The sequence below is a fragment of the Pongo pygmaeus genome, chromosome 19, assembly GCF_028885625.2.
Source record: "Pongo pygmaeus isolate AG05252 chromosome 19, NHGRI_mPonPyg2-v2.0_pri, whole genome shotgun sequence".
Lineage (NCBI taxonomy): Eukaryota > Metazoa > Chordata > Mammalia > Primates > Hominidae > Pongo > Pongo pygmaeus.
The window spans coordinates 87,777,206-87,799,888 of record NC_072392.2 but is presented as its reverse complement, the minus strand read 5'-3'; the positions used below and the strand labels follow the sequence as shown (position 1 = coordinate 87,799,888).

Below are 22,683 nucleotides of genomic sequence, written 5' to 3'. Positions count from 1 at the left end.
AAACTATAGTAACCAAAGAAGCATGGTATTGTTATAAAAATCGATACTTAAACCAGTGCAACAGAACCCAGAAATAAATCCATACATTTGTAGTCAACTGATCTTTTCATAAAGCCATCAAGAACAGACACTGGAAAAGGACACCCTCTTCAATAAGTGATTCTAGGAAAACTGGATAATCATATACAGAAGAATGAAACTGGACCCCTATCTCTCACCATATACAAAAATCAACTCAAGATGGACTAAAGACTTAAACATAAGACCTGAAATTATAAAACTATTAAAAGGATATTGATCTAGGCAGAGAATTAATGGCTAAGACCCCAAAAGCATAGGCAACTAAAAAAAAAATAGGCAAATGGAACTACATTAAACTAAACAGCTTCTATACAGCAAAGAAAATAGTCAACAGAGTGAAGAGGCAACCTCTTGGATGGGAGAAAATATTTGTAAACTACTCATTCGACAGGGAAGTAATATCCAGAGTATACAAGGAACTCAAACAACTCAACAATTAAAAACAAATCCCATTTAAAAATGAGCAAAGGACATGAATAGACCTTTCTCAAAAGAAGACATACAAATAGCCAACATGTATATGAAAAAATGTTCAACATCACTAATTATCAGAGAAATGCAAATCAAAACCACAGTGAGATATCTTACCCCAGTTAGAATGGCTATTACCAAAAGACAAAACATAACAGATACTGATGAGATTACAGAGAAAAGGGAAAAGAGAGCTGCTATACACTGTTAGTGGAAATGTAAGTTAGTACAGCCACCATGGAAAAGAGTATGAAGATTCTCAAAAAAATTAAAATAGAATTACCATATAACCCAGAAGTCTCACTGTTAGGTATTTATCCAAAGGAAAAGAAATCAATGTATCAAAGTGATTACCACACTGCCATATTTGTTACAGCACTATTCACAACAGCAAAGATATGGAATCAACGTAACTGTCCATCAATGGATGAATGGGTAAAAACAAAAAACAACAAAACTGTGGTATATATACACAATAAAATACTATTTAGCAATAAAAAAGGATGAAATAATATCATTGTCAGCAAGATGGGAGGAACTTGAGGTTAATATGCTAAGTGAAATAAGCCAGGCACAGAAGACAAGTATTCCATATTCTAATTCCTATGTGAGAGCTAAAAAAAAAATGATCATATAGAGGTAGAGAGTGGAATAATAGATAACAGAGACTGGAAAGGGTGTATGTGTAGAAGACGGAATGCAGAGAGTTGGTTAATGGGTACAAACACAGTTAGATAGAAGAAATACATTCAATCTTTGATAGAAAAGCAGGGTGGCTATAATTAACAACACTGTATTGTACTTTTCAAAATAGCCAGAAGAGGACTTGAAATGTACCCAACACATAAAAATGATAAATCCTTAGGTGATGAATACCCTGAATACCCTGAATTGATCATTACCCATTCTATGCATATAACAAAATTTCACATGTACCCCATAAATATGTACAAATATAATGCATCAAAAAGTATTTAAATATAAAAAAAGTTCTTGTAAGAGGAAGGCAGTACAGTCAGTGTCAGAGAGGAAGGCACAACAATGAAAACAGAAGTCAGAGAGAGAGAGAGAGAATGGAGATGCTATGTTGCAGGACTTGAAGGTGGAGGAAGGAACCGTAAGTCAAAAAAGGCAAGTGGCTTCCAGGAGTTAGAAAATTCAAAGAAACAACTTCTCTCCGGCTAGCATCTTGATTTTAGAACTTCTGACTTTCAGAAGTACAGGACAAAATATTTATATTATTGTATGTCACGAAGCCTGTGGTAATTTATTTATTTTTATGTATTTATTTATTTATTTATTTATTTTTTTTGGAGACAGAGTCTCACTCTGTTGACAAGCTGGAGTGCAGTGGCGTGATCTCGGCTCACTGCAACCTCCACCTCCCAGGTTCAAGCGATTCTCCTGCCTCAGCCTCCTGTGTAGCTGGGACTAAAGGCATGCGCCACCACGCCCAGCTGATTTTTGTATTTTTAGTAGAGACAGGGTTTCACCATGTTGGCTAGGATGGTGTCAATCTCTTGACCTCGTGATCCACCTGCCTCGGCCTCCCAAAGTGGCCTGTGGTAATTTATTACAGTAGCCATGGGAAACTAATACAGTGCCCCACTCAGGAGCTGCCACATCTTCTCTTCTGCCTTCCGAGCTGCTAAATAGGGAAAAATTTCATCAAAACCAGGCTAGGGATATGCTGAGTCTGGTAGGAGCAGAAAGCAATTATATGCCTAAAAGACTACATCCCTAAGAACTGGCAGGAGTCAGGGAAGTTCTCCTGTGATTTGAATTTGAGGATGCTTCATCAAGGAGACAAAAAAGTAAAGCTGGATAAGCAAGATTTCATTGAATTAGAAGTATTTTATTTAACACAGTTTAATGTTCTAGCAAGGTATGGAGGGAATGAGACAAACTTGTTGCTACTGTGACTCTTAGAAGCCTGCAAAAAAACAATGGTCAGCTTTCAGCAATGTAGAAATGCCTGCATTTCCTTAGCAGGTGATAGAGGAAGAAATAAAGGAGCTAAGGGAATATACCTGCTAAAATGGATAAACGACATGAGTCTAGAAGGTCTGCCAGATAAGCATGTTCCATGGGAAGCCCAGAGAACATAGATAGCTTTCACCAAGGTCGTCAGGAATGCACTGGTGACGAGGGGACAGACTGCCATCACTAAGAAGTTCAAAGGCAGTTTCTTTGCAGACTAGGGTTGAAGGGAGGTGAGGCAGTCACAGGTCTTAGCTTAGTAGCACGCATGGGAAGGATGGGACTGTGTAGAGGACTATGTTAGCACGTTCCATAACAACACTGAGGGTCTGATCTATAGTTTCAGGAATGGGGCTTCAAAGAAGGTGAGTTCAATCTATTGATAAGAAGTGTAGCTAAAAAAAAAAAAGGTCTATATTTCACCCATCCTTTAGTAATACACCACTGTGTTCACCTCAGTAAAGTTTTCATAACACATCTAAAGGCTCTGTGAGGCTCAGAAATATTTGTGAAACAAAATTCTGGAACAGCAAATAAAATGTTAAATGGTCGCTTTAAATAGAAAATAACATTTTCATATAAAGGAAATTTATATGAAATTAATATAAAGGAAAATTATATGAAATTCATATGAAATTATATGAAATTCATATGAAATTATATGAAATTCATATAAAGGAAAATTATATGAAATTCATATAAAGGAAAATTTTCATATAACTGTGTGCTTTAATCAGCCTTTCCTTTTCTAAGCATTATATGTTTAAGTAATAAGCAATAGAAATATACTTTAACTAGGCCGGGCTCAGTGGCTCACACCTGTAATCCCAGCACTTTGGGAAGCCAAGGCGGGTGGATCACCTGAGGTCAGGAGTTCAAGACCAGCCTGGCAAACATGGTGAAACCCCATCTCTACTAAAAATACCAGAAATTAGCCAGGCATAGTGGCAGTCGCCTGTAATCCCAGGTACTCAGGAGGCTGAGACAGGAGAATCACTTGAACCCAGGAAGCAGAGGTTGCAGTAAGCCCAGATGGCGCCACTGCACTCCAGCCTAAGCAACAAGAGCGAAACTCCATCTCAAAAAAAAAAGAAGAAGATGAAATATACTTTAATCTTTGGCAGTCAAATATTATGTCCTGTAGCCAGATCGTAATCAATATATACAAATGTCTTGAAGTTATATAGTGTGTAATCATAATATGTTGGTCTGACATTTCATATCTCATCAAAGAGGATGCCTACCTGCAATGCTCTCGTCAGTACCAGAAGCTGAAAGGTCAGATACTTCATCTTGTCCAGAGGCCTCATGGTGTAATGGGGAAAAAAAGCGGGGGTTTAGAGTCCTACCAAAAGAGATACAAATGTCAACTCTGCCACTTCCTGGTTTTCTCAACCTGGACATGTTTATTAACTTCTCTCACCTCGGTTTAATCATCTATAAATAGGAAATAGACACAGGCTTCTTGAAAACAATATATGAGATAATATCAACTGATACCTGGTCAACAAACGCTAATTCTGTTCCAAACCCTACCCTCTCTCCTTCAGTTTTCTTTCTTAACCATCTCTGTGCCCCATGGTATTTTAGCCTTATAATGATAGATTGTGAGGAAATGGACTAGCATAGACCAAAAGATACATAGCCCCATCTCTGAAAGCCACTTTCATTCACAATGGTCAGAAAATCTTGAATTAAAAAAAAAGAAAAAAAAAACTGACCTCTTTTACCTAAAGGTTTATTTTTCCCCACAAGGTCATACATACTGGTTTTTTTTTTTTTTCTTTTTTAAATTTTAATGCAGTAAGGAACACTTAACACTTACCACATCTACCCTCCTACCAGATTCTTAAGTGTTCAATATAGTAATTGTTGTGCACATACACAGTGTTGCACAGCAGATCTCGGGGGCTTATGCATCCTGCATAATTGATTTTATGCCTTTTGATTAGCAACTCCCCATTTTCCCCTCCTCTCAGCCCCTGGCAACCACAATTCTCTTCTTTGCTTTCATGACTTTGGCTGGCAGACACAAATTCTTGGTAATCACCTATAAAACTGCCAAATTTAGTTTTCTGAAGGTTTTAAACTACTCAGAGGGCAGTTGGTAGGGCTTTATTCCTGATTCTTGACTGCACTTATATATATCTAACTACTAGCACCTGCCTTGGCCTTCCTCCTTTCAATTTTCTATTAGTCTGTTCTCACACTGCTATCAAGAAATACATAGGCTGGGCATGGTGGCTCACACCTGTAATCCCAGCAGTTTGGGAGGCTGAAGCAGGTAGATCGCCTGAGCTCAGAAGTTTGAGACCAGGGTGAAACCCCGTCTCTACAAAAAATACAGAAATTAGTCAGGCGTGGTGGTACACACCTGCGGTTCCAGCTACTCTAGAGGCTGAGGTGGGAAGTTGGCTCGAGCCTGGGAGGTGAAGGTTGCAAAGAGCCAAGAACACACCACTGTACTCCAGCCTGGGTGACAGAGCCAGACTCTGTCTCAAAAACAAAAACAAAAAAAAAAAAAGAAAGAAGAAAGAAAGAAAGGCCTGAGACTGAGTAATTTATAAAGAAAAGAGGTTTCATTAGCTCACAATTCTGCAGGCTGTACGGGAAGAACGACAGCATGTGCTTGGTTTCTAGGGAGGCCTCAGGAAACTTACAATCATGGTGGAAGGCAAAGGGGAAGCCAGCACTTCACATGTCCAGAGCACAAGCAAGACAGAGAGGGTGGGGGGAGGTGCCACATACTTTTAAACAACCAGATCTCGTGAGAACTTACAACACAGTACCAAGAGGGGATGATACTAAAGCATTCATGAGAATTCCACCACCATGATCCAGTCACCTCCCACTGGGCCCCACTTCCAACATCGGGGATTACAATTTAACAGGAGATTTGGGCAGGGACACAAATCCAAACCATATCAAATCTGTGATGTTGCTTTCTTACCACCTATATCACTACCTACTCACAGCTATAAATAATAGAGAAAATAATGCATTTACAATAGCATATCTCATAGTTTCTATCTGCCTGCCAATGTAATGACAAGCAACCTCAGCAGAAACTCAAAGACAGCAGAATGTAATTCTAATCAGAAAAATGCCCCTAACAGTTCAGTGGCTCACTCCAATCTGTAGCAAGCTCTCTCACATAACACTCTACCCAGAGATCTCTGCAGCTGACATGGTTTGGCTCTGTGTCCCCACCCAAATCTCACTTTGAATTGTAATAATCCTCATGTGTCAAGGGTGGGACCAGGTGGAGGTAGTCGGATCATGGCAGCATTTTTTTCCCATGCTGTTCTCGTGATAATGAGTGAGTCTCAAGAGATCCGATGGTTTTATAAGCATCTGGCATTTCCCCTGCTTGCATTCATTCTCTCCGCTGCCACCCTGTGAAGAGGTGCCTTCCACCATCGTTATAAGTTTCCTGAGGTCTCCGCAGCCATGCAGAACTGACTCAGTTAAACCTCTTTTCTTTATAAATTACCCAGTCTTGGGTATTTCTTCATAGCAGTGTGAGAACAGACTAATACAGCAGCTGTTCTCCATCAGCAACATCAGCCTTACTCAGATGGTTAAAAATAAAATGTTGTATTTGGGGTGGGGGTCAGGGTGAATGGGGAAGGCAGTGGCTAGCCCAAGGCATTTTCTTGCTCAAGGAATGATTTTTGAAGATTTACAATTGTTTCTGTTCCTCTTCACTGGTATTTTCACCAGATGGATTTTTTGCTAAATGCCGCAGAGAAAATCATTAGCCAACTTATATCCCTTGAGTAATGGTATTTAATGGTTTTATGCAGAAAAGTTACATTAGCATAAATCAGTGGTCCTCAACAGGTGGCAATCCTTCCCTATCCAAACATTTAGCAACTTCTGGAGACATTTTAGGGGCAGGAAATTCTAGTGGCATCTAGTGGCAAGGGCCAGGGATGCTACTAAATATCCTACAATGCACAAGATAGCCCCCCACAACAAGGAATAATCTGACCAGAGGTAAATAATGCCAAGGGAGAGAAACCCCAGTCACTCCATAATTTAGCTATGAATGCATGTATGCCAAAAGGGGAAGGAGCTATAATGCAATATCAAAAAAAATCACGTTATAGCAAAAAAATAAGCTAACATGATCTTTTGTCATAGAAGAAAACTTGTGACATTGGAATAGGGAGCAAAAAGCCTTTGAAACATGGTAAGAGAACTTGCATTTATAACAGGTCACAAAATTAATTCAAAAGATAACAGTGCCCTGAGCTTGCCAAGTATGCCATCGTGACTGTAGCCTCATGGATTCATAGGCACGCCTGTAAGAATACAGAAATAGGTTTATTTAATCCTGACTTTCTTTTGAGCACTGGCAACAGATGAGTTCTCTGCGCCAAATCCTGCCCATAGAAAGCTAATGGGTGTTGCACGCAGTTATCCAAGAACACAAATTGGCTTTGTGGTTTCTTGTGGCATTTGGCAAGCTGAATCAGAGGAAACAACTAGAAGCTGAAGCAGATGGTTCATAGGCAATATGCTATAATGTCTTCTTACATATATGTAGTTATGTATTAATAGGTAACCTCTTAGGGAACATGGACAAATATATCATTTTTTGCAATTCTCAGTTTCTAATACAGCTCTGTATGTTGCTGGTGCTCAATACCACTGGTTTCATATTTGTTAAACTATCTCATACTCTATTCAAACTCATATCCTCATATCTTTGGAATGTGGAAGCAGACACAAACAAGAAGCTTAGCAAGGAGCACTTGCTAAATACCAAGTACTGCATCAAGGGCCAGAAACCCAGTGATAAATAAGATGAGTATGTTGTCGACCATTTCTGAGCCTATTTCTCCTCTGAGTTTATTGTGGCCCTTTCTATCTAAGTGAGGCTGAAGACCACTCCTGTAACAGAAGTAAAAGTTGAAATTCTCAATTCCATGCTTCTTCCATGAAGCCCTCCATCAGTAACATGCTAACAGGTTGGAACAAGAGTTAACAAATATGTACGCTGGTCAGATAGAAGAGGAGAAATGGTGAGAGAGGAGTAAAGGAGAATGGTATTCTTTCTCGGGTAAAGAAACTATCTTCAACAAGCTCCCTTGACAGTAGGGAAGAGGGTGTATAACGTGGTATTGAATGGAGGCAGAAATATTAATCTGGACCAGAGCTACTGGTGCTGAAACAAAGATTCTAGCAATTCTGAGACCAATGGAAAAAAAAAATTTTATAACCCGTCTGCCAGCCTGTAAGCCTGTTTCCACTTCAGAATTAATTAGTATCAACATTTTACCAGCCAATATGTCTCAAAAAAAAAAAAAATCAACAGTGTGCTCTGCTTTTTTTCTTGTGCAATAAACCCCTAGGGATTACAGATATATTTATACCACATCTTTCAGGACAGTTGGAAATATTAACCAAAAGTATATACCTAATGATTGTTTTCATTGTAATGCATTTGTATTATTTTCAATGAATGAAATTTATTAAATGACTATATAAATGTGATATGTCTATATATAAAACAAGTTCCATAAGCATACATAAAGCAGAAAATTTTGTCAGACTATTATATTCTGACTTAGGCATGGTCATCTTCCACTTGTAAGATTCATATCTCCTATACATAAGCTAAGTGACTCTGTAGAAGATTATCTGGTCAGAAGGTGTGACTAGAAATTCATAAAGGTTCTATGTCTACTAAATCTGCCTCATTGACACAGCCCACTTTTGTTCTCTCCTATTCTGCAAGACTTCGAAGGGTGGTTTAACATTCCTGTGTTCTCAGCTATTAATTCTGGTCTTTCCACCAAAGTAGTTTTATTTCCTGACAGTCACTACAGCTTATGAAAGCCAGTGCTATTGGGAAAATATTCCAAATGCACAGGTTATGTGGTTGTGGAAAATAGGCATTAATGGAAAAGGGACTGAAACCAAGTTCTCTTCCGATTGCTATTTTGGAACTTCTGGTTTTTCTGTGGAGCTCCAAGTCAGTGGTGATTGCAAAACCAAAAAGACCAAACAGAATATTCAAAAAGCAAATGACCTGGAGGAGTTTATTTAGAAAATAGATAAATACAAATTGTGCTTTATGGGTTTTCATGTTTATGTCAGAAGGAATGGGTCATGTTGGACAGTCTGAAAGTGATGCTGTGGAATTTCTGTATTTCTCTTTTGTTTCAAATCATTCTCCCTGTATCTGATACTAAACTCTTCAGAAAGGTTTCACAGCTATGTCCTTTGGGCACAGGGCATGTTCTGACATGCAGGGATTATCTTGTGCAGCCTGTGGCTGCCAGCGCCACCTAGCTTCTGTATACATTTCCTCAACTCAAGAGTTTTCCAAATTGTTGAATTAAATGAGCCAGTCTTCCATGAGAGCTCAGTATTGGTCTCACAGATTTTGAATGATGAAATTCAGGACGCGAGTTGGAATAGCCAAACTGCTCTGAATGGTTGTCAGGTAGAAAGACATGTTCTCTAAGTCTGTGGAACTTTAGGTAGGATTGACAACGTTTCTCAATACATTCATCGCCTGCCTGTCTTTTATTTGACAAACCTTTGTATGCCAAGCAGTTAGATAATGTGCATAGAGACCCAGCTTCTGAATTTTAACCACTATGTTTCAAATTAGGGAGGATTTCTAAGAAGAGAGTCTTTGCTAGGCTCACACTCAGGGACTGCTTCCCAATGAAGGAGATCAGAATATGTCACCCCAAAATATGCTGGCATAAGAATTATTTTGAGCTGGGGGCAATTGAGAAAAAGCAGACACAGAAGAGCTCCGCCTTCCCCCTCTGCCTTAAAGCAGGACATAAACTTCCCCTCGTGAAGATGTTAAAAGAAAAACTTTAGACAAATTAGATTTAACAATCTAATTAAGCTCATGAATCAAGCAGCTCCCAGAAACAAAATAGGTTCCCGGCGACTCTTGGGCTGCCACACGGTCAGATAACATCAATCGACAGGAAGTGGAAAGTGAGGTTCAAAAATAGAAGTGAGGTACAGAAACAGCTGGATTGGTTACAGCTCAGCATCTGCCTTATTTAAACGCAGTTTGGACAGTTGGCTGCATGTGATTGGCTGAAACTCAGCTGCTGTGATTGGCTGAAACTTGGCTACTTGTTACAAGAATAGGTTACAGTCTATATTTCCACAGCCCCTTGAGTTATAGTTCACTGTATATGGAGAAACCGTAGCTTTAGGCTAAACAAAGTTGTCCCTCACCCTCCCCTATTAGAAAGAGGAGAACAACCCTTATCAGGAGATGGAGATAGCACCAAGATGTGCTGTGTAAGCAAACTTTCGTAAATAACTCTTGTTTATTACTGCTTTTCCTCATAAATTTACCTTCCCACCATTTACCACCCCTGGAAGCTCAAACCCTCTTTCCTCTGTCATAGTCGCTTCTCCCCAGCTTATCGTCCCTTGCTAAAATGGTATAGATGCCCTCCAGTTTACCTGCTTTTTGGGGGGTTTTCACCTCTTTTCTATGAAAACCCTGCCCACATAAGAATATTAACATCACATACAATGTGTACAATTTTCTTCCATTCATCTATCTTTGTCAGTTTAACTTTCAGGCCCAACCTCAGAATATAAGAAAGTAAAGAAAAAGTTTTACCTCCCATACATTTAGAGTCAGTGAATGATTGATTACTAAACAGGAGAAAAGTTAGAAAATCTAGGGAAAATGGCATGAGGTCATTTACTCTGTCTCAGAATGTCCTTCATTGTTCTGATGTCACCTTTGAATGGAGTTTATGATTCTTATCTCCTTAAAAGATAACAGAGATCTCATCCAAAGAATCATATGCTTCTATCTTTGGGCTAACTTATGACTATAACGTGAGAAACAGAGGAGCACAGAATCATGGGTCAGGCTCATTCTTTGTAGACCAATTTCAGACCAATTGCTTGAGGGCATGATTCGGTATACTTTAGAGGCAGTGGGTGTTTGAAATATATAAATGAAATCGACAGAGATAAATAGAGCAGTTGGACAAATAGCCTGCTTGGATTGTCTGGAAGCCCTTTTCATTTTGTTTTATTTTGGAAGCCAGGACAATATGATTACCAACTATTAGTTTAATGACGAAATTTCCCAGATGGTGATGATGATTAGAATGATCAAGAAATTAGAAGCTGTTCAACCCTTATAGGAAGGCTTCAGTGGAACAGACTCCCTGCTGCCTCCTGTAGACTTGGACTTATTTAAGGAAAACCCTACAATGACTAGTTTCCAGTTGTAGCAATTGGAAGAAGAAAGAAATAGCACCTACAAGCCTAAAAGTTATCTTCCTTCCAATGAAAAAGCAGCTTAAACCTGTCCAAAGTCATGTATGTTACCTCGGCAAGTAAAATTTTATCATTCTGTACACTGAGTGAGGTTTCTTCCCCTCCCAAGAGGCTTTAACAATAGAACCTTTAGGGTTTGTTTTGTTTTGTTTTGTTTTTTTAAGAAGGGGCTCTAGCAACAACCTCAAGTTCCAGGACAGTCATTCTTTACTGACAAAGGAAGCAAAGATGAAAGTCCAATTAAAAGCCCATGAAATTTCCATCATGTTTCTTTGAATTGAGTTTGGAGTCTTTGGAATTCTCAAAATAATTCACATGAAGATCTCAGATGCCAATATATTTTCTGACTCCCTTCAAGGTAGCCATATGAGGAACGGCAATGAGTTTTATACCAGCATTTGCTGACAGTAAAATATAATGAAAAACATTTATTTGTAATAATGTAGACCACATTCTAACTGCCATTTAATGTAACCACACTATATTTCATAAGGTTTCGATTTAGCATAGCTAATCACAGGGCCAGTTCTACTCTGATGTAGACCTTTTGCATTCTGCCTGAGAAAAATCTACTAAAGTGCTGCTTAGGAGAGAGACCCAGCCAAAGTCACATTTGGAATTAAACACGTTAGAGTTTTAAACTTTTTGAAATTTATAAATGATAAAACAAAGATTTTTTTTAAAAAAATTATTGTTAAATATAAACCATTAGCAAAGGGAAATGTTTGTTACTATATGTACTGGGTTAACTGGTGGCCCACAACAAAATATACGTCTACCCAGAACCTATAGAGGTGACCGTATTTGGGGAAAGGGTCTTTGCAGATGTAATTAAGAATCTCAAGATGAGATCATCCTAGATTAGGGTGGTCCTAAGTGCAAAGACAATGTCCTTATAAGAAGAGGAGAAAACACAGACACAGAGAACGAGGCCATTGAAGACCAAGAGAAAGACAGAAATGGTGCTGCCACAAGCCAAAAATCACCTGGAGCCACCAGAAGCTGGAAGATGCAGGGAAGGACCTTCCTCCAGCAGCTTTAGAGGAAGCGTGGCCCTGCCAACACCTTGATTTCAGACTTCTGGCCTCCAGAACTGTGAGAGAATAGATTTCTTTCCTTTTTTTTTTTTTTTTTTCATTATACTTTAAGTTCTAGGGTACATGTGCAAAACATGCAGGTTTGTTACATATGTACACATGTGTCATGTTGGTGTGCTGCACCCATTAACTCGTCATTTACATTAGGTATATCTCCTAATGCTATCCCTCCCACCTCCCCCCACCCCATGACAGGCCCCGGTGTGTGGTGTTCCCCACCTTGTGTCCTTTTAAGCCACCACATTTGTGGTCATTTGTTACAGTTGCCCTGGGAAACTAATACAGTACATTCAAATATCACAACAAAAAAATCAATTAAGAGGAATGAATGTTTAAAAACAAATTCTGGCCAGGTGTGGTGGCTCACGCCTGTAATCCCAGCACTTTGGGAGGCCGAGGCAGGTGGATCATGAGGTCAGGAGTTCAGGACCAGCTTGGCCAACATGGTGAAACCCTGTCTCTATTAAAAATACAAAAATTAGCCAGGCGTGGTGGTGTGTACCTGTAGTCTCAGCTACTTGGGAGGCTGAGGCAGGAGAATTGCTTGAACCTGGGAGGCAGAGGTTGCAGTGAGCCGAGATCACATCACTGCACTCCAGCCTGGGAGACAGAGCAAGACTCTGTCTCAAAAAAAAAAAAAAATCTTCTCCACTGATCAGTGGAGGAAGCCTTTCCTCACATCCATCCTCCACATCTACCAGCATGGGAAGCTGCAATGAGAAAGTTTACATCTTTTAAAGCAGTTAAAATTTAGAAGTATAAGAATCAACAAAACATAGAAAGTACTATTGACTCACCATTTCCTAAACATGTCTTTTTTTGTTACACTTCCATAACTTTGCAAATACTGTTCTCTTAGCCTGGGATGCCTTTTTCTACCTAGGAAATCTCTACATACCCTTCGAGATGGGGGACAAGTGCTGTCACCACTTCCACGAAGCTACCTTCTACACACACACACACACACACACACACACACACACACTCACACATGAGGCTACCACTTTATTCTGGCTTCTACAACATTTTTTATTCACCTCTAGTACAACACACATTACAATGCTTTGTGGTTTTTGGTTTATGAAACTGTCTCCCCCACTAGGCTGTGAGGTTTACACGTGCAGCACTATGACCTACTTATTCTCAACCCCTCTATATATGGTCTCCAATCATTCAGTAGTCTAGCCTGAAGTTCCTTACCACACAGTGACTAGGTTTCAAGGCCTAAGAAGCAGAAGCTGCCAGTTATCCTAAGGCCTAAATGCCAAAGTCCTAGAAAGTCGTTTCTATTTTATCCTATTGTGCAAAGCAAGTTATGAAGGTATTCTAGATGAAGAGGTGGGGAAATAATTTCCTCTTCTTAATCTAAGACACTGCAGGCATCTACAGAGATGGGAGGAATTGTTGGTGGCCATATTTAGAGACTGACCTACCTCACCTGAATTCTAATCCCAGCTCCGTCTCTTATTAATACTACGACCTTAGCCACAGATACATAATCTCTATGCCTTTACATCCTCTCCTATAAAACTAGGATAACACTATCTACTTGAAAAGACCATTAAAAAGACTAAAGGAGATATTATAATTTACTTAGTGTGGTTCTTTACACATAGTAACCTTCTAACAAATGATAACTATTTTTTCTCTTCTCATAAAGGGGGTGTGTTAGAAAACCGGAAGTTAGTAGACTGCTAAAAGGAAATGCTGAGACTGACCTACATGGGGAGAAAAAATGAAAGGCAGAAGGACAATAAAGACAGGCTTTATCAACTTCAATCAATTTTGACCAATTTTGTTGCTACTAGGCAACTGTAGAAGAAATACCCAAATCTGGCCGGGCGCGGTGGCTTATGCCTGTAATCCTAGCACTTTGGGAGGCTGAGGTGGGTGGATCATGAGGTCAGGAGTTAGAGACCAGCCTAGCCAACATGGTGAAACCCGGTCTCTACTAAAACACAAAAAATTAGCCGGGTGCAGCAGTGTGCACCTGTAATCCCAGCTACTCAGGAGACTGAGACAGGAGAATCGCTTGAACCCAGGAGGCGGAGGTTGCAGTGAGCTGAGATCGTGCCATTGCACTCTAGCCTGGGCAACAGTGTGAGACTCCATCTCAGAAAAAAAAGAAAAAGAAAAAGAAAAAGAAAAGAAATACCCAAATCTGCAAAACGAAGTATTTTGGGTATTCACCAGCAAAGTATATGCACGTCTAGGAAACCTCACAGTTGAATTTCAGGGAATATAGCATAGCTTTGCATGATTTTTTAAAAATCGTACTTTCCTTTAGAAATAATTTTGCTTCTGTCTTTGTTTGTTTGTTTGTTACAGTCTTACTTTGGAGTGCAGTGACATGATCTTGGCTCACTGCAGCCTTGACCTCCTAGGCTCAAGTGATCCTCCTGCCTCAGCCTCATGAGTAGCCAGGACTACAGGCCCATGCCACCACACCCAGCTAATGTTTTGTATTTTTAATACAGACATGTTTTTGCCATGTTGACCTCGCTGGTCTCGAACTCCTAACTTCAAGTGATCTGCCTGCCTCGACCTCCCAAAGTGCTGTGATTATAGGAGTGAGCCACCATGCCCAGACTTGTTTCTGACTATTAAAGCAACCCATGGCCATTGAGAAAATTGTAAGTAGTATCAAAAAGTAGTAGGAAAAAAAATAATAAACATCCATAATGCTATCACAAAGGGTAGCTTCAAGAAATATCTGAACCTATCTTTTTGCAGTAATTTTGTCATCAACATATTCATCCATAGCTGATTTTATGAGTATACACTGTGTAGTCAGATAGGGCCACACACTCGGAAGAATCCCATTCTTGTTTTAATCCTCTCCTATCACCGTCTTGAAATTCTTAATAATTTTTGAAAAAGAGATTTCAAATTTTTATTTTGCAAAGAGCCCTACAACTATGTAGCCAGAGTCCTGAATGCAGGTGTGTCTGTTTCTTGGTATGTATCTGTGTATAAAAACATGGAAGCCGGGCACGGTGGCTCACACCTGTAATCCCAGCACTTTCGGAGGCTGAGGCGGGCAGATTACGAGGTCAGGAGATCGAGACCATCCTGGCTAACACGGTGAAACCCCGTCTCTACTAAAAATAGAAAAAAAAATTGGCCTAGCCTGGTGGCGGGCGCCTGTAATACCAGCTACTCCAGAGGCAGAGGCAGGAGAATGGCGTGAACCCGGGAGGCGGAGCTTGCAGTGAGCCGAGATCGCGCCACTGCACTCCAGCCTAGGCCACAGACAGTGCAAGACTCCATCTCAAAAAAAAAAAAAAAAAAAAAACAGAAGTAGCTATATATGTATGCATGCATTAGTATCCCAAGCATATTTAGAATTATACACTTTATTTACATATCTTTATGGTTACCTATATTTTATCTATGAGCACGTCATGTTTTAATTAACTATTCCATTTCTCTTACATTTTCAGGCTATTTACATGGAGAGATGCTTGTCCTCAAAAGTTATCATAAGATGTGCTACAATTTTAAATACAGTGTTCAGAGAAGCCTTGTTAATGAGATGACACTTAACTAAAGGAGAAAACTCTCTAGGAATCTGAAGGCAGAATGTTCTAGGTAGAGAAAACAGCAAAAGGAATGGCCCTAATCTCGTAGGTGGTTAGATATATTCAAGTCAAAATACAACTGTGGAAATTGGATTGAGGCAATATCCCCTAATATAATCCACAGATGCCATATGTCAAGGAGAGTTAATGGATCAGGGATGGAGGGGGATGGAGGAGGATGGGGAAAATAACTGAATAATAAAAATGTGATTAAAGGAAGAAGGAAGCTTGCTTGGATTAACCATACGTATACTAACAACTCAGTCTTGTGGACATGAGGTCAAACAACAAAACAATGACAACCAGAGCAAAGATATCTAGGATACTGGCAAAAAAAGTGAGTCAAGAAATGAAATGTGTGAAGCTAAGCTAAGCAAGAAGAGAAGTAAAGACCAGAGGGAACTGATAGAAATGTTGAAAGGACCAGAGGTCATGAGAGGACCAAAGAACAGGTATAATAAGAGTTCCTGTTAGGAGTTAACCAGAAGCTAAGTGATCAGAGTTAGAGAGAGGGAACTCTGGGTTTCTAAAGTGGAACAACTCGAATTGTCAACATGGCCCAAGGTACAGTCATTGAAAACGGTATAGAGGAGGTCATTGTGATAAAGAGGTTATCAAAATTAACAACCAGGGAAAGGAACTCAACAATTGGTAGATTTATTTTTATTGCTGTTGTTATAACTCATCACAGCATTCTTAAGGACTACAAGAAAAACATAAAACTATATGTAGAACAGAATCAGAGTCTTAGCAAACAAATATTATCTTACAAAAGTAGTACCAACAGGTTCTGTCTCCAAAGCTAGCTTATATTCAAATCTATGGTGTCTGAAAGAACAGAAGAGAAAACAGGATTTCAGACACAGCATTATTAGACCATTCTCACACTGCTATAAAGAAATACCTGAGACTGGGCAATTTATAAAGGAAAGAGATTGACTCACAGATTCATACATCTGGGGAGACCTCAGGAAACTTATGGTGGAAGGGGAAGCAGGGACATCTTACATGGTGGCAGGTAAGAGAGAGGAGTGTGTGTGAAGAAGGAACTGTCAGACACTTATAAAACCATCAGCTCTCGTGAGAACTCACTCACTATCACAAGAACAGCATGGGGGAACTGCCCCCATGAACCAATCATCTCCCACCAGGTCCCTCCCTTGACATGTGGGGATTCTGGGGATTACAATTTGAGAAGAGATTTGGGTGAGGACACAGAGCCAAACCACATCATGCCACTAATTACGCTTTTTCATCTTTACTGATTTATATGGAAGGTGCTTCTCGGTCTTTATCTATTTGTTGCTAGTGTTTTTAATGAGGAAATTTCAGAACTGATGGTGCAAGAAAAAAGAATAATTATGAGGTCATCCTGATTTGGAGGGTGGAGAGGAAGGAGAAAAGGAAGATTAAGAAGACCTTGGAAGGAAGATGGCTAAACAGCCCTCACACAACTATGACACAGATGCACTGGTGAATCTCAATAGCTAACATAAAGAAAAAGGGACTAGCTTTCCATTCTTTCCCGTTTAAAACATCTCTACTTTATTCCATACAGAATAATCCAGTGAGATAAGTTTAAAACAACTGAGAATGTCTCTTTTCAGAGTCACTCCCTGTACAACATCGCACATAACACATACTCTACCATCTAACACAATATAACACCATTTGGGATGTGCTTGACCAAGTGTCTAAAATTGTCATAATAAAGGAATTCAAAACTCCAATTTTTCTTTTTTTCTAATCATTTACATTTTCCATCACTCCCTACAAACTCCAATTTTCCTTCTTGAATTTCATCTTATTCTACCATTGAAAGTGTTTCAGAATAGAAAGCATAATTAGCAGCTTCGTTTTATTTATCCAACAGTGTTTCTTGCTCTTTACTGAGCCACTGGTTCCCATAGCCTGATTTTGGAGGAGGCAGGATAGCTGAAGGCAGGTTATTTCCCATGCATTCTCTGAATCTGTCCCACAGGCCGTTTAATACAAGTTGAAGGAAGCACATTCCGGGAAGAAAGTTCAGCATAGGTTGTGGTTACAGGCCTAGGGATAGCCTACACAAATGACACAAGGTCTTAGTGTGGCCGTCAAAACAAGGAAGATGGGAGGCTGGGTGTGACTCAGTGACTAACTCTCCACCTTGGGAAACCATGAGTTCTTGTGAGTAAGCCCTGCCCAAGATAATGAAAGTATAAAAATATATTTACACAATAGTCATTGAAGTTAAGTGTTTTTCATCTTGTTTTCTAGTCTCCTGGCTAAACAGGAAGTTTTTTGCAGGATGCTCCGATATCCTCTGTTCAGAGTAACAACTTTAGCACTTTGCTTTCCTTTTCTCCCACGATACACTTAATGTTTCCGCTCTAGGTCCTGGATTTAGTCACAGATTTCCTGCAGGAAACTAAGGCCCTTTAGCTTTTTTGCAAGAATCAGGCATACTCCACATAAAAGAGTCACAAGGAACCTTTCGTAGATAGATTCATCTTATTGATGTGCCTTGGGGAAAGTCAGAGTGGATGAGTTAATAAAACTGTACAAAATACAACCAGCACCTCTGTCAATCTCCACAACACTCACTGAAAGTCAGGTACTTAAAATAGTTCCTGATCTTAGGGGAAGGATAAATGATTCATTGGGTTCACTGCAAAAGGAAGCTCTTTCTCCAGAGCTTATCTTGGCACCTGAAAATCATTACAAGGGCTAAATGCTATTGGCATATAAAGATGATGATGAAAATAAAATTAAGCCAGTGGGAGCTGGCTATATTGTATTAACATCTAGAGTGATTATATTAACAGTTGCCAATTTTCCTTTAAACTAATATTCTATTCACCTGGACATATTTAATTGTAAGTTCTACGTTTCTGATTCAGTAGAGCATGGTGACAGATCGTGTGGACTTGGAGTCAGGGGCCCCTTCATTTCAATCCCAGTTCCAACACATTTATCTACATGATATTTAGGAAATCTGTTCATTGGTTGCAGAGTGGATTTCTCTTTTTCTTCATCTTTAAAACGGGAATAATAATTGCATTTTGTTGAATCAAAAACTTAGCCATTTTTGTAGATTAAAATCTACATAAATTTCTTGTAAAGATTAAGGAGCTAATACATGTAAAGTGCCTGGCACACTGCTAATACCTGTTAAAATTTAACAAAGCAATTATATTTTTATTATTATCACGTTCCATCATTTGTTTTTTTGATCTACAGTTATGGAGTAGAAATAAAATGTAGACCACTTAATAACACTCTGGAATATAAGATACTGGAGGACAGCAGTTTTTATATTGGTTCACTGCTGCATTCAACCCTGGAAAAATGCCTGCTACACAGCACATATTTGGTAAACATTTGCTACATGAATGGATGAATTAATAACATGAAGATGACTATAACAAGATAGAATTTAGCACCTGTCTTAAAATCTTGAGCTACTTTATCCCATTTCTTTTTAGAAAAATGTGCTATTTGTTGAAATAGTAACTTTTCTAATTAGACCAGGTGGGCAGATGCATTTTCAAGATGGTCAGGTACATCTAGTTCTGAAAGCCTTAATCTCTACAGATTTCAGGTGGTCCCAGAAATGTCAGTGGCAACCCAACTGAAGAAACAGCTGAAGTCATAGGAGGGTTCTGCTCTGAATAACAGGAACCAACTTGGATGTCCACCACTCTTAAAAACTCATGATAGTTATACCTGTTCAGAAGTAAGAATGACACAATTACTTTTGACATTTCCCTTCTCAATTTGTCTTCTGCCTCAGTTTCTTTTCCTTGCAATAAACGAGGAAACTACAAAGAAGTTCTAAAGTAGAGATATTACTTTTCATTTTCTTTCTTTTTATTTTATTTTTGTTTTGTAAGGACAAGCTCAGGATGGTCTTAAACTCATGGACTCAAGCAATCTGCCCACCTTGGCTTCCCAATATGCTGGGATTACAGACATAAGCCATCACACCCAGCAGATTTTTCTTGATAATTGATAGCAAAAGGTCTTGGGCCTGATCCTTAAAAACTATGTAGTGGCATCAACTGAAGGCCGTAAGAAATATTAAGGAAATGGCTTTTGGCATGAAATGTTACTGGTGTTTTGAGTCTACAACTAAAGAGACATTGATAATTTGAAGAAACAAAATTAGCATACTGATCATGACTTTTTATTTACCAGCCACAGGGTCTTTTTAAAAGAGTATGGACATAATACTGATGCAGGAGCTTTTCTCCACCCCTTCGTTGGCTTGCAACAGAGGTGTCCTGTTTATTTGGTCCACTGCACTCAACCTCTTGCGGGAGGGAGCGCATGAACTAGCGAGTGTTCCAGACAGCCGCTTTGGGTGCTGGCAGGAGCAGGCTCCATGCAGGCCCCATGGCAATACCAGGGTGGGGGTGCCTGTGACCCGTGAAGCCCCAGAGGGCATGTTACAATCCTCTCTTAGCTCCGCCGTCCATGGACAGCAGTGTGTTATCAGCTCAGTAGATTCCTTGACTCACCGTGTGGGGCAGTTGCCCTCCACCAGTGAAAACAAAGAGCCAGTGTGACAGCCTTTTTTGGATACCCGCATTCGGTGGGTCCCAAGCTCCTGTCTGGCATCCAAGAAGAGTTAGGTTGCACGGACACTTAAAGGTTGGTGGAGGTGGAGAATTTTATGTAGCGATGGAAATGGCTCTCAGCAGAGACGGACAATTGAGAGGGGACGGGAGGGACGATTATCTTCCCTGATGTCTGGCTGTCTCTGGCTGGCTCTTCTCCAAAGTTAAGCTGTCTCTCCTCCAAAGTCCAGCCATCCCCCTGAAGTCAAGTCACCTCTCTCCAGTCAAGCTGCTTCTCTCCTCTACTGACTGAGTCTGGGGTCTTCATAGGCACAAGATGGGGATCTTGGCAGGCCATAGGTAGTTTTGGAAAAGGCAATATTTGATTGTTAGAAAGACATCATTCAGAAAGAACCAACTGAGAGAGAGTGAGCAAATAGGGATAGGAATTCTCACTTTTGGGCCACGGGTTTCAGGATTTTCAACTTGAAGGTGGGATTTTGCCAAGGACCTACCCCTGTCTACCTAGAATTTCTCTGCCTCATGCCTCTATCAATACAATTCTTATTAAAACGTATAAATGGTTCTATCAATACAATTATTATTAAAATGTGTAAATGGTACAGATAGGCAAGAGTGTAAAGGACAAGCAAGCCAGCTCTGAGCCACACTGCCTGGGTCTCAGTCCTGGGTCCATCACTTACTAGCTGTGAGACACTAGGAGAGCTACTTACCCTCTCTGTGCATAACTTTCCAGAGTATTCAATGAGATGCTACCCAGGAAGCACCTTGCACAATGCCTGGAATGGCAAACGCTTAATAAATGTCATCTTCACTGATCCTATGATGTTTAATAAAGATAACATCTGCTTTGGAAGAGATGCTTTTAGAAAGATAGGATCATCAAAACTCTTTCTTCTTTTTGTTTTGTTCTCATTTACATCATTTCCCTTAAAATAGTGTCAGTTCTGAGGTATTTAAATTTTTATTCAGCTAAAAAAAAAAGTTCGACATTGTAGATATGGCATGGTTGGTCATACTCATGTGTTTAAAAATAAAAGATCAACAACAACAAAAAAAAAATCCTTTTTGATGGTGTCCACTGGAAATCTTGACACTTCGATTCATCTTTTGACCATCTTCCTGTTTCAGTAAGATTCTCATGAGACTCTTGAAAGAATATAGTCGAACACACTCGAGAGTGAACTGTGCACTTACTTGTGTTGTAAGGATGTTGTTTATATTTTAGATCCTGTTTTCTTCCTGGATGAAGTGCCGCTGTTACCAGGTGCTTCTCCCACTGTTATCATCTCCTCCTCAGGACTCAGCCTGCTGGAAGCAGCTTCCTGCAGCCTCTTTGTGAAACTGGCCACTAAAGAATAGGAGAGAGCCTGTCAAAGGTTATCTCCCACCTGGGTTGCAGTTTCCATGAATATCAAGGTTCATCACAATCTGGTGCAGCAATTTATATGATGTGTCACAGGGCACATAGAAGAGACAGAGTTCTTGCTGAAGGAGAGCTCAGAAGGGGGAAAAAAGATAATGACGGTGGGCAAATGAGATGCTCAAGGGAATTCCTGCAGTCAGATGCTGTAGACACCAGTTAAAATACAATGCCTAACCCTTCTGGGGAAAATAATGAATGCATGACACCCTGTACAATGAATTCTAAATTGCTTTGCACATATCTGATGGTCATGTTGCTCCCAAGAACAACTTTGGTTCAGCTATCCAAATAGAATGAACACTTACTTCGAAGAAAAAATGTTGTTACCTTCTTAGGTAATTCACCTCCAAAACTGAGACAAAATGGACCAATTTAACTCCAAGGATCGAGAGGCAATTCATGAGCTAATCAGAAAGCAAGGATGCTTAATTATGCATCTAAACCTCCTGATTCAGCTATGCCATGCCATAGAGCCAAAAGGAAGATCGATCTCTGTCCAAGTCTACTTTCCAGACTGGGAAGATTAGCAGAGGGCAGAGGCTCACAGGGGTACAGAAACTGACAATATGGAAGCTCCACTGAAGCCCTGTTAGATACTTCAATATCTGCCAAGAAGTAAGCACCATGCCTGTAGAATCCACTTACTTAAGGAAATGAATTACTAAGGTTGCATCCTCTGAGTTAGCAGTTATTGACGGTAACAGAAAAGACTTGACTTAGGAATGGGGAAAATATCACTGGTTTTACTTCCTTTAAGCCAATCTCAGCTATTTCCTCTTCACTACTCATGGCTTCCTTCCAGGCACAGACAGCTTCAAGTAACATTCCTATAATTCCCAGACCAGCCTGTCCTACCCCAAACCAGTTCACTGATTTCAAGGGCAAATCATAAATGGTAGTCATAACATCAAAATGCAAAGCATCAACAGGAATTTTCCCCTTGTTGACAAATTAGGGGAAAAAATGGAGCCAAAGAGGGTGATGTTGAATAACAGAATATCATTATCATTTCTTAGAAGTACTATTGTGATCAGTTTTTATAGATGTCGGAAAATAGAGATTTGGAAAATACGTAGAACTGCTTTTATTCTGAATCAGTTGTTCTGGAGTCAGGTAAAAATCTTTCCTGAATCCCTAAGACAATCACTTTCCACCACTTGGATAACACTAAGAAAGTTTTAGACCACAAGGGAATT

At 39.7% G+C, this 22,683-nt stretch overlaps 1 long non-coding RNA gene across 1 annotated transcript in view; it reads right to left on the bottom strand.

The window, feature by feature from the left end:
* LOC129017385 (uncharacterized) overlaps nt 1–22,211 on the bottom strand; it is a 307,273-nt gene extending 285,062 nt beyond the window's left edge. Inside the window, exons 1-2 of the long non-coding RNA XR_008495063.2 lie at nt 22,133–22,211; nt 21,259–21,412 (exon numbers count right to left, since the gene is read on the bottom strand). This is a non-coding gene — a long non-coding RNA (uncharacterized LOC129017385). The remainder of the gene's footprint in view (nt 1–21,258; nt 21,413–22,132) is intronic.
* Between the last annotated feature and the right edge of the window lie 472 nt (nt 22,212–22,683).